An 11461-nucleotide genomic window follows, 5' to 3' on the forward strand; every position below is an offset into this window, starting at 1 on the left:
GACAGATTCCTTTGGCCAATGTCTCTCCTAATTTCTACAAGCTGTGTAGAAATAGAAATGCAAAAGTTGTTAATATGATTTCATCTGAAAGTGGCTGGCAGTTCGATTTTAAACGTGTTCTCTCTAGTGCGGAAGCTGATGAATATGCTTTTCTTCTTAGAGTAATTGGCGATACTCCACCTGACCTTGATGGATTGTCAGATACTAGGAGGTGGTCATTACACTCTTCAGGGGTATTTTCAGTTAGAACTATGTATTCCAAGTGTTAGAGACAGTTAATTTTTTATGCTAGTGTAACGTGTTCTGTTATGATTGGTCACACGTGCACTACAGTGACTGGTCCTTTTCTATGCTTAGCTATATGTTAGCTGTCTGTATTAGCAATGTCTTTATATACTGTGTCTGCAATGTCCTTGTCTCTTTAATCAATCAATTCTGATTTCCTACATGGTATCAGATACAATTGGATCCTAACAAAACCTACAAACCCTAGAATCATCATCCACCACCATTAATGGTGAGAAAAACCTTGAATTCATATATCAACAAAACCAACACCAATACAACCAACTCATCAACCAATACAAATCAACCTTCTACTTCATTATCAATTCAACCCTCATATTCGATGACGAATCAATCGATCTTTCCACCAGTACAACAATCTCTGCAATCTCAATCTTCACCTGTTCTTCCGCAAGCGAAACCTAATCAACCACCATCACCACCACCACCGCAGTATCAACATCAAAATTTCTATAATTTTTCTCAATCAAATTTCAGGGTAAATCCTTTACCTTTTCCTAATATTTCTAATTTTGTTTGTAATAAGTTGGATGGATCAAATTTCTTGGTGTGGAAATATCAACTCTCCTCTATTTTGATCAGTACAAATTTGTTTGGATTTGTTGATGGTTCTATTCCTACTGAATCTCCATTCTTGATGCACAACAACATCCCGGTGAATAATCCTGTCTTTGCTTAATGGAGATCTTTAGATCATTTTGTTGGTTCTTGTATCAATGCCACGGTTATCCCTTCTCTTTCTACTGAGTTACTTGGTAAACATTCTTCCAGAGAAAAATGGATTCATCTTGATAAGATTATCAGTGAGCAATTATTTGCAAGAAAAAATATGTTGAGATCTCAGCTACATTCAATCCGACGAGGTAATTCTACAATTTTTGAGTTTCTACAACATATTAAGTCAATTTCTGATTCGCTAGCTGAAATTGGTGAATCAGTACCAGATTCGGATCTTGTTATGTATGTTTTATCTGGTTTAGGTCGTGACTATTCTCGGTTTGTGATTACTATGCAAAATCGAGAAATACCTCTTTCCTTCTCAGAACTCCGATGTAGATTAGTTACTCATGAACAATGGATTAAAGATCAAGATGATGACTCAAATAGTTTCTTTGCTAAAGATCCAATAACTTCTGCTTTTTATGTTAAGAAGCATCACTCCTATGATTCTTCTTCAAAGAAGCCTGTTAATGGTTCATATTCTCCCAAGTTCAGTCAAGGAGCTTCAAGTTCTAATTTTACATACAAGAAGGGGGAATTCAATCCAACAATCAATCAAGAACAGGATTATAATTCAATTCCTTGTCAGATATGGAATCAACTAGGTCATTTTGCTTCTAGATATCGATATCGATATGCTGCTGTAGGGATACCTCCTTCTCGGTCTCCAACAAGAAGATCTTCACCTTGACAATATACTCCTTCTGTGCAAAAGGCATTTGCAGGCATGTAAGTGTCTTCTTCTTCCAATCCTTGGCATCTTACTGAGAAGCATAATCTTGCTACTCAAAATGCTTTCTCCATTACTGGTGGCCAACGGGGAGTTAGTTCAACTGGTCCTGTCTGGATACCAGATTCTGGTGCCACTGGTCATATGACCAATGATTCTGCAATTCTCGAAGATACTGAAGAATATGAGGGTGCAGAACAAGTTATGCTAGGACATGGTAAGCTTCCTCCAATTAATTTAACATCCTCTAGTAAAATTCATACTTCTGGTACTTCCAATGCATCATTTAATCTGATAAATGTGTTATTTTTTCCTTCCATCAAATACAATCTTTTGTCTATAGCAAAGTTTACTGCTGACAATAATTGTTCATTTGAATGTCTACCATGGGGATATAATATAAAATCTCTACAGAATAATCAGATTCTTGCTCAGGGAGTGATGCATAAAAACTTATATTCATTGAATTCTTTTCCTGTTTTACCTGATTCTCATCTGGCTGCTTCTGCATTAATTCTAGCTACCCAACTACTTAGCATCACAGGCTTGGTCATCATGATCAAAGATAATAAAGAAGTTGGTCACTTCATCAGCTATTCAACTATCCAATAATCAGTTTGAGTCAGTCTGTACATCTTGTCAACTAGGCAAGAGTGTGTGTTTTCCTTTTTCTAGTTCTGAGTCTATTTCAACATGTGCTTTAGATTTAGTGCATTGTGACATTTGGGGTGCTTCACCTGTCACTTCTACTCTAGGATATAAGTACTACATTCTCTTTATGGATGATTTTAGTAAGTTCAATTGGATATATCCTATGAAGTTGAAATCAGATAGTCTTTCTTGTTTTACTTTGTTCAAAAAATTAATGGAAAATTATTGAATTCCAAGATTAAAGAGTTTCAGTGTGATGGAGCATTAGAATTAACAAAAGGAGTGTTCAGAGAATTTCTTGATAACAATGGTATTTCTATTAGAATCTCTTGTCCTCACCTACATCAGCAGAATGGAGCTGCTGAAAGGAAGCACGGGCAGATAACAGAAATGGGTAACACACTTCTGTTTCATGCTTCTATGCCCAAGTATTTGTGGTTTGATGCTTTTTTAAGTGCTACATGTTTGATCAATATAATTCCTACAAAGCTACTGCAGTATAAATGTCCATTTGAAGTATTATTTTCAAAAGCTCCAGATTATTCTTTTCTCAAGATTTTTGGTTGTATGTGTTTTCCAAACTTGACTCCTTATAGAAAGGACAAATTGAGTCCTAAGTCCGCTGTGTGTGTTTTTATTGGATATAGTCCCTTTCATAAGGGCTACAGATGCTTTGATATTCGGTCTCTCAGAGTATACACTACAACAAATGTCAGATTCAATGAGCAGGCATTTCCTTTTGCTTCTCAAAATATGTCTACTTTAGACATCATTTCTGGTAATGCTGATACTTTTTGTTTTCTTCAGCTACATCTCCTTAGATAGTGTCTTCACAAGAACAGGTATTATCTGATTCTTCTGCACTTCATGATTCAGTTATTTCTCCATTATCAGTTTCTTCTACTTCTGAGCCAATGCATACAAAATCTAAATCTGGAATTAGTAAGAGGAAAGGATTAGATGATAAATGGATTGCTTGGCTTCATAGGACTGCTCTTAGACATCTTATTCCTATAGCTTTTACAGCTCTGGTGGATTCTTTAATTGAAACTAAAAACTTCAGACAAGCAATGAAGGATCCAAGATAGGTTAGGTCTATGACAAATGAACATGATGCATTAGTTAGCAATGACACTTATGAAGAAGTTCCTTTTTTGCCTGGTATGAATGTTTTGGGATGTAGATGGGTCTATAAGACCAAACTCAAATCTGATGGTACACTAGATAAATTTAAGTCTATATTGGTTGCTCAAGGTTACACTCAGATTGATGGAGTGGATTGTGCTGAGACTTTTAGTCATGTTGTCAAATTTGCTACAGCTAGGATTATTCTCAGTTTGGCTCTTAGTAATGGTTGGTTCGTGAGGCAATTGGATGTATCAAATGCTTTCCTTCATGGCTATTTGAATGAAGATGTTTACATGAAACAACCTCCAGGATTTGTCAATCAGATCATCCAGATTATGTGTGCAAATTAAAAAAATCTCTCTATAGTTTAAAACAAGCTCTTAGAATTTGGTTTGAAAGGTTTAGTAAATTCATGCTCAAGAATGGTTTTCTTCAATCCAGAAATGATAATTCTATGTTCTATTTTGTTGAAGATGGTTTGAAGATGGTGCTTCTTGTATATGTTGATGATATTATCTTAGTTGGAGGTTCCAACAATCAACTTAATGATTTCATTCACATTCTGAAAGCTGAATTTTCCATGAAAGATTTGGGCACTTTGAGCTACTTTCTTGGAATTAAAGCTACTTTTACTTCAGATTCTCATACTTTGTTTCTCACACAAAATAAGTATTCACTGGAGTTGTTGAAAAAATATGACATGCTTGAATGTAAACCTTGCAAAACACCAGTGGCTCCTGGAAAGAGAGCTTCTTTATATGATGGTACTTTGCTACAAGATGCTGCTAGTTACAGATCTTTGGTGGGTGATCTTCAGTATCTTACTATGTCTAGACCTGATTTAAGTTTTGCAGTCAACTATATTTCCCAGTTTATGCACCAACCTACAGATGTGCATCTCCAATTGGCAAAGAGAATTTTGAGGTATGTTAAGGTTCTCTTGGTTCTGGTATAAAATTTACACACGGAGATTGTTCTGTGTTATCTGCTTATAGTGACAGTGATTGGGCCGGTTTCCCTGACATAAGAAAATCCACAGCAGGCTATTGTGTGTTTATGGGACCAAATTTGGTTGTTTGATCTTCTAAAAAGCAACCAACCATCTCCAGATCAAGTACTGAAGCTGAGTACAAGGCTTTAGCTCTTACTGCCACTGAAGTTCAACGGGTTTCTTATGTTCTACAAGAATTGGGTTTTCATGTTTCTACTCCTTCTATTCTTTATTGTGAAAATTTGGGTGCTGCGAGTCTTGCTGCCAACCTAGTATTTCACGCCAGAACTAAGCACATTGAAATTGACTTTCATACTATTCGAGACTTGATGGCTATAGGATTTGTGCAGACTCGTTATGTTCCTACTCTACATAAAATTGCTGATCCGTTTACTAAAGGCTTACCAAAGGAGCTCTTCTTCAGGCTACATAGACAAGTAATGCACTATGTCAGTGTTTAGCTTTCATCACAGTAGTACATCATTTGAGGGGGACTGTTAGAGACAGTTAGTTTGTTATGTTAGTGTAACGTGTTCTGTTATGATTGGTCACACGTGTACTACAGTGACTGGTCCTTTTCTATGCTTAGCTGTATGTTAGGTGTCTGTATTAGCTATGTCTTTATATACTGTGTCTGTAATGTCCTTGTCTCTTTAATCAATCAACTCTGATTTCCTACACCAAGCTGATAGAGCCTGCGGGAGTAGATAATTTTCCATCCATGTTCATCCGGAAATCGTCAATACCTCCAAAGATCAACATTTTCTTCTGGAGTTTGGTTCACGGAAAGTTAAACACAGGATATTCTGTTGCGCAAAGGAATTGCTGTAGAGAACTTTTGTGCGCTTTGTGGTTACCATGAAGAGACCCCAAGATCACCTATTTCTACATTGCAGAGTTGCTTCAACGGTTTGGTCCATGTTACTACCTAGCTGGTGCTATACGTGGGTTTCTCCAAGAATCATGGCTGGCACAATTTGAATTTTCCAGCTAACGGAAATTACATTTGGAGCTTAATTCCTGCAGCCATCTTTTGGTATTTATGGAATGAGCGTAACAGTCGCATCTTCGATGATAAGCATATATTTAAGACTGATAATGACCTGGGAAATGAAGCTAAAACTCTAATCCTTCATTGGGCTGCTGCTGCCGGGAAACGGGTACACGTGAACTTCTCTAGTTCAGTGCTGACAGATCGGGAGAATTTGTTTATGTAACAGACTTTGTACTTTTGTAGTTGTGTTTTGATCTCATTTGTTTTTTTTTTCTTCTTCTTTGTCTTTCAGTGTACCTTGGTATCCTTCTGTACATTCTTCAATTCTAATTCAATTTCTCTTTTCTGGAAAAAAAAAATAAATTATTACTGGATAGTTTGATTGCATAATTTTCTAGATAATCTCTAACTTTATTATAATTCACGAGAACTGCACGGTCACCTAAACGCCTCTTCAATGGTAGGTCTGTCTTCATGGTTACCTCGTGCCTCGGTATCTTGTACATGGAAAATATATTCCAATAGTCACCCATACAAGCACGCCCATATGCGGTCGTCCTATATTGAAGATATAAGAGCGCCAAGGGATAGTGACAAATCAGCTATCTTCTGTACTACTAGCAGCAGTGGATGTTTGGCTTGGAAGATAATAGTAACTTTGTGGAGAGCAGCTATCTTCGTTCAATCTCAAAGATGAGAAGTTTCAGTTCATTCAACTACCAGCTAAAAGTACATCTGACCAACAGCAGAAGCGCTTACTTGTCGATTATATATCCTCATCTTCTGGAATTCAAGGGATCTCCCTGTATTGCATGTACCGAAAAAGTATCAAGTGATTATCCTCATCGTTTCCTTGTTGATCATCAGGGTAGTAGTAGTTGCCGCTGTTGTTGTAATTAAACTTCATTTGTACTTATTCAAGGATAAGATCAAACAAGTGTGGGTTAAGGAGGAGAGTTTTGATGTTCGTATAAATTATAATCCCCAGAGCCCTGCTGCCTTTGTGCTGCTTTTGGTTTGCCAGTAATACTTTTCAGATCAGATGTTCCTATACCGGTTCAACAGGAAATATCTTCAAGTTTACAACTTGCGTTCTCAAAAACATAGCTTGTACTGCTTTGGAGGTAAGATGAATATTGAACCGCGGCACAAGTTTATTTCAGGCGACGATGATAATTATTTCTCCAATATGGATTATCGGCTGCACTGTCATGAGGAAAGCTTCCTCTCTCTGCAAACTTTCATACCAAGAGGAGTGGCCGGAGTCGAGGCTGGTGATTTCAGTGAGTTAGATTTGAAGGAGAAGACCGTGCATGCATGTTCGGCATACGTGCTTATCAACAGAGGATCAATAGTGTTTTTTTTTCATTAGTACACATACGAAGTAAGTTTGTAACTTATCATGGTAGCCAATTGCCATTAGTTCACTAGATTAATTTAGTTGTCAAGTATTAGAGTTATATAATTCGTTCCCCCTGCGCTTCATTCAGAATAATGTTCCAATACAACCTAAAAGCTAGTACTATTGATTGGATAGGTGTCTTGAACATATTTTGGTGGCGTCTTTTTTCTTGTTATCGTCACAGAATAAGATGCTGTGATGACTAAAACTATACCATCAAACTTTGAGAGCTTTTAAGCTCGTTGATGTAAACATTATTTCTGAGCTTTTAGGCTGTGATGAAAAATTCGGTCAGTGTAGCATTCCCCATCCATAAATCATCACCACCATTTTTCCGAAGTTCTTCATTTACCTGGTAAGCTTTAGAAGTATTTTCTTGTGAATGAGGATTGGCCTACAAATCTGAAAGTTGTTGTTGAAGAGTGTCTACCTTAAGGTTGATATCTCCAAAGTGCTTCCTGTTCATATTCTGGTAAACTGGAAGGGAATCTTTAGTCCCGTCATTGCATGCTTTGGAAACCGGAAGAAATTGGAGGTGCATGATTGTTATAGATTACCGACATCTGTTGTGATTGCTCTTCCACAGGCGGAGAGGCTTTATATTTTGGCATGTGGCAGCTTGGTGACAATAATAGCGTCAGAGGATCAATTAACGTCAGTTGAGGATAATCACAATTTTTTTCATTAGGCTAAGGTTTGGAGTAGACGATAGCCTCACAAAATTGGTTTCTTCTTGTGGCAAGCTGTACTTGATCATAGACTCTCAACTCTTGACAATCTTCAGAGAAAAAAAAAGCTCTTTATAATACCATCGACTCTATTTTCCATTTGGGGATAAAAAATTATACGGAGAAGAACCACAATTAGGAAATAGGACTGTGAATGTCGATATGGCGCAGCTGACCCAGTTAATAGCCCGAGCAGTCGCTGCTGTTATGAATCAAAATGCTGGACAAGTCAACAATCATCAGAACCAAGGACCGCCTGCTGAAACTGAGGAAGATAGGTGTAGAAAGGTCCAGTTTCAGTTCAAGAAGTTGAACCCGAAAGAGATGGAAGGATGGGATGGTCAAGATTTTTAGGACCATAGGATCTTCTTGTACAGAAGTTTTAAGCAGAGATTAGCTACCTTTCAGCTCACTGGAGATGCTCATACTTGGTGAACTTCAGCTTCACGTGGCTTGGATCATGACACCATGACATGGACAGACTTCATTCATATGTTTGATGACAAATATTTCCCTCAAAGTATTCGAAATGCTAATGAGAGAGAGCTTCTTTCATTTAAGCAAGGTACTTTATCTGTTACGGAGTACGAGATTGAATACTCAAGATTGTCTATGTTTGTACCTCACCTGGTGGGCACCGAAGAGAAAAATAGTCGTAGGTTTGTTTATGGTCTGAATGCTGTTTATCGGAGGCATATTGTTGCAGATCATATGATTGACACATATGTTAGGGCTGTTGAGTGTGCCAGAGAGCTTGAGCAAGACTATTTGGCTCATAATAGGGATGATGAATACCTGAAGAAGGAGATTAAGGTTGACCGTGCACCAAAGCCTTCGTCGAGTCAACATGGAAGTGGTAAGAACCAGCAGACCCAAAATGTCACTCAACAAGGTGATCATCCAAGGAAGAAAAGAAAGGGGTATTGGAATCAAGGGAACCGTGGCGAAAGGGCACTAATTCCAGATCAATGAGAGGCTATTTCTTCCAAACCAATTAACTTCAACGAGTATTGTTATAACTGTCGTGAAAAATGGCACAAGGCATCAGAATGTACCAAAGAGAAGGTTCAAACAGCAGATAGGCATGACCAACCAAACACTGGGGTTGCAAATCGTAATGTGCAGCCTCGTGGTCAGGGTCAACTCTTTGCAGTGCAACCTCGTGAGACAGATAATACTACTTTGGGAGGTACTTTCTTCATTTTAAGTGAACCTGTTAGTATTTTATTTGATACCGGAGATACTCATTCTTTCATTTCTGCTAAGTTAATTCGCTTGATAAATCTTTCCGTGGTAGTGTGTGAATTTCCTCTATGTATTTGTACCCCTACTAATAGTACGGTAGAATTCAGAAAAAGGGTTGATTCTTATCCTATTATGATTGGATATGTTGAGAATTCGGCAGATCTTTATGTGTTAGATATGGTTCCTTACGATGTAATATTAGAAATGGACTGGTTATCTTCTAATTTTGTGCAATTGGATTGTGCTGAAAACACAATCACTTTTACAAATCCCGGTCAATCTAAGGTAGTGGTGCAGACTACATCTCGAAGTCTGTTTGTAGAAGCTTTCCTTATCCATATCGAGGGTGAAGTAGTAGATAATGAGTCTCTACATATTGCGAGTATACCGGTGGTGTCTGATTTTATGGATTTGTTCCGGGAGGTTCCTGGGTTACCTCCAAGTAGGCAAGTAGAGTTCTGCATCGAACTCCAACCAGGTACGACGCCTATTGCTCGTGTTCCTTATAGAATGGAACCAAAGGAAATGCAGGAATTGAAGTCTCAGATTGACCGGCTTTTGAGTCAAGGATTTATTCGTCGTAGTTCTTCACCATGGGGTGCTCCTGTTTTGTTTGTGAAAATGAAAGATGGTTCGTTACGATTGTTTGTTGATTACCGTGAACTAAACAAGGTCACGATAAGGAACAAGTATCCTTTACCTAAGATTAATGATCTATTTGATCAATTGAAAGGGGCTATATGGTTTTCGATAATCGATTTGTGATCTGGCTATCATCAGCTTCTTGTTAGAGAGAAAGATATTTCAAAGACCGCACTCCTGACTCGTTATGGTTCTTATGAGTTTCTGGTGATGCCTTTTGGGCTTACGAATGCACCAGCGGTTTTTATGGACTTGATGAATCGAGTATTTAGAGATATTATTGATCGGTTTTTTATTGTCCTTAACGATGATATTCTTGTGTACTCTAAGACTCGGGAAAAACACGTGGAACACTTACGCTTAGTGTTACATACTTTGAGAGAGCATTAGTTGTTTGCAAAGTTCTCAAAATGTGAATTTTGGAAACAATCAGTTAATTTTTTTGGGGCATGTGATATCTGAATCTGGAGTTTCTGTAGACCCTTCCAAGATTGAGGCATTGTTGAGTTGGAAACAACCTACAAAGGTTTCAGAGATTCGAAGTTTTCTTGGTTTAGCTGGATATTGCCGTCGTTTCATTAAGGATTTTTCTCGAATTTCTGGGCCACTTACTAAGCTAACTAAGAAGGGAGTATTGTTTGTTTGGGATTTTAAGTGTGAAGACGCTTTTCAGGAGCTTAAGACTAAGCTTACTTCGGCACCAGTTTTGACCTTACCTGTAAATGCCTCACTTTTGGGATTAGGATGTGTTTTGATGCAAGGAAGGTAAGGTTATTGCTTACGCGTCTAGGAAATTGCGTTTCCATGAGAAGAATTATCCAACCCATGACTTGGAGTTGGCAGCGGTAGTTTTTGCTCTGAAGTTGTGGCGTCATTACTTATATGGAGAGAAATTCGAGCTTTTCACTTATCATAAGAGTCTCAAGTATTTGTTTTCCCAAAAGGATTTGAATATGAGACAACGTCGATGTATGGAGCTCATCAATGATTACACATTCGGCTTAAAATATCACCCTGGTAAGGCGGATGTTATAGCTGATGCCTTGAGTCGGAAACCAAGGGGTTTATTAGCTTCCATGATGGTGGAAGAGTGGAAGATGTTGGAGACAGTTGCCGAGTTTGACTTAGATGTCAAGAATTCTTCTACGACGCAAGCATTTTTGTGTAACCTAGTGGTGAAACCTGCACTTATTAGCCGTATTATTCAGGCACAATCCAAGGATGATTGGTGTACGAAACAACTTGAAGCTGCTGTTTTAAGTGAATATTTTGATGTAGGGATGGATGGTGGGCTTCGACTACGAGGTCGGTTATGTGTACCCTTGGATGCCCAGTTGAGACGAGAGGTGTTAAATGAAGATCATCGCATTCGCTACACTATCCATCCTAAAGCTACAAAAATGTATAAGGATTTGCGCAGACAGTTTTGGTGTTAAATGAAGCGAGACATTGCAGAATACTTTTTAAAATGCCGAACTTGTCACCAAGTTAAGATTGAGCACCAACGGCCGGCTGGAGAATTACAACCACTCCCCATACCGGAATGGAAATGGGAGAATATTTCCATGGATTTTATAGTTGGACTACAGAGGTCAAAGAGAGGACATGACTCTATTTGGGTAATAGTAGATCGGTTGACTAAGTCGGCACACTTCTTACCAGTGCATACTACTTACGGCGTGGATAGATTATGCAAGCTTTATGATAGAAGATTGTAGTTTTGCATGGAGTTCCAACTCCATTTTTTCTGATAGGGTTTCTCAATTTACTTCCAAATTTTGGAGAAGCTTTCAACAAGCTATGGGTTCAGGTTTGGATCTGAGTACTTCATTTCATCCTCAGACTGATGGTGAGACAAAGAGAGTTAATCAAATATTAGAGGATATGCTTCGAGCGTGAGTGCTAGATTTCCAAGGAAATTGGG

The 11461-nt window shown here is 38.2% G+C and overlaps 1 long non-coding RNA gene and 1 other non-coding gene across 2 annotated transcripts; both read left to right on the plus strand.

The window, feature by feature from the left end:
• Window positions 1–415: 415 nt before the first annotated feature.
• LOC113329233 lies at window positions 416–5206 on the plus strand. The gene is made up of 2 exons (XR_003349763.1): window positions 416–4459; window positions 4575–5206. It is a non-coding gene; the product is annotated as an uncharacterized LOC113329233 (long non-coding RNA).
• A 1906-nt stretch (window positions 5207–7112) lies between these two features.
• Window positions 7113–7190, plus strand: LOC113329289. The gene has a single exon (XR_003349804.1). It is a non-coding gene; the product is annotated as a small nucleolar RNA snoR116 (small nucleolar RNA).
• The last annotated feature ends 4271 nt before the right edge of the window (window positions 7191–11461 follow it).

Source organism: Papaver somniferum, unplaced genomic scaffold, assembly GCF_003573695.1.
Source record: "Papaver somniferum cultivar HN1 unplaced genomic scaffold, ASM357369v1 unplaced-scaffold_115, whole genome shotgun sequence".
NCBI classification, from domain to species: domain Eukaryota; kingdom Viridiplantae; phylum Streptophyta; class Magnoliopsida; order Ranunculales; family Papaveraceae; genus Papaver; species Papaver somniferum.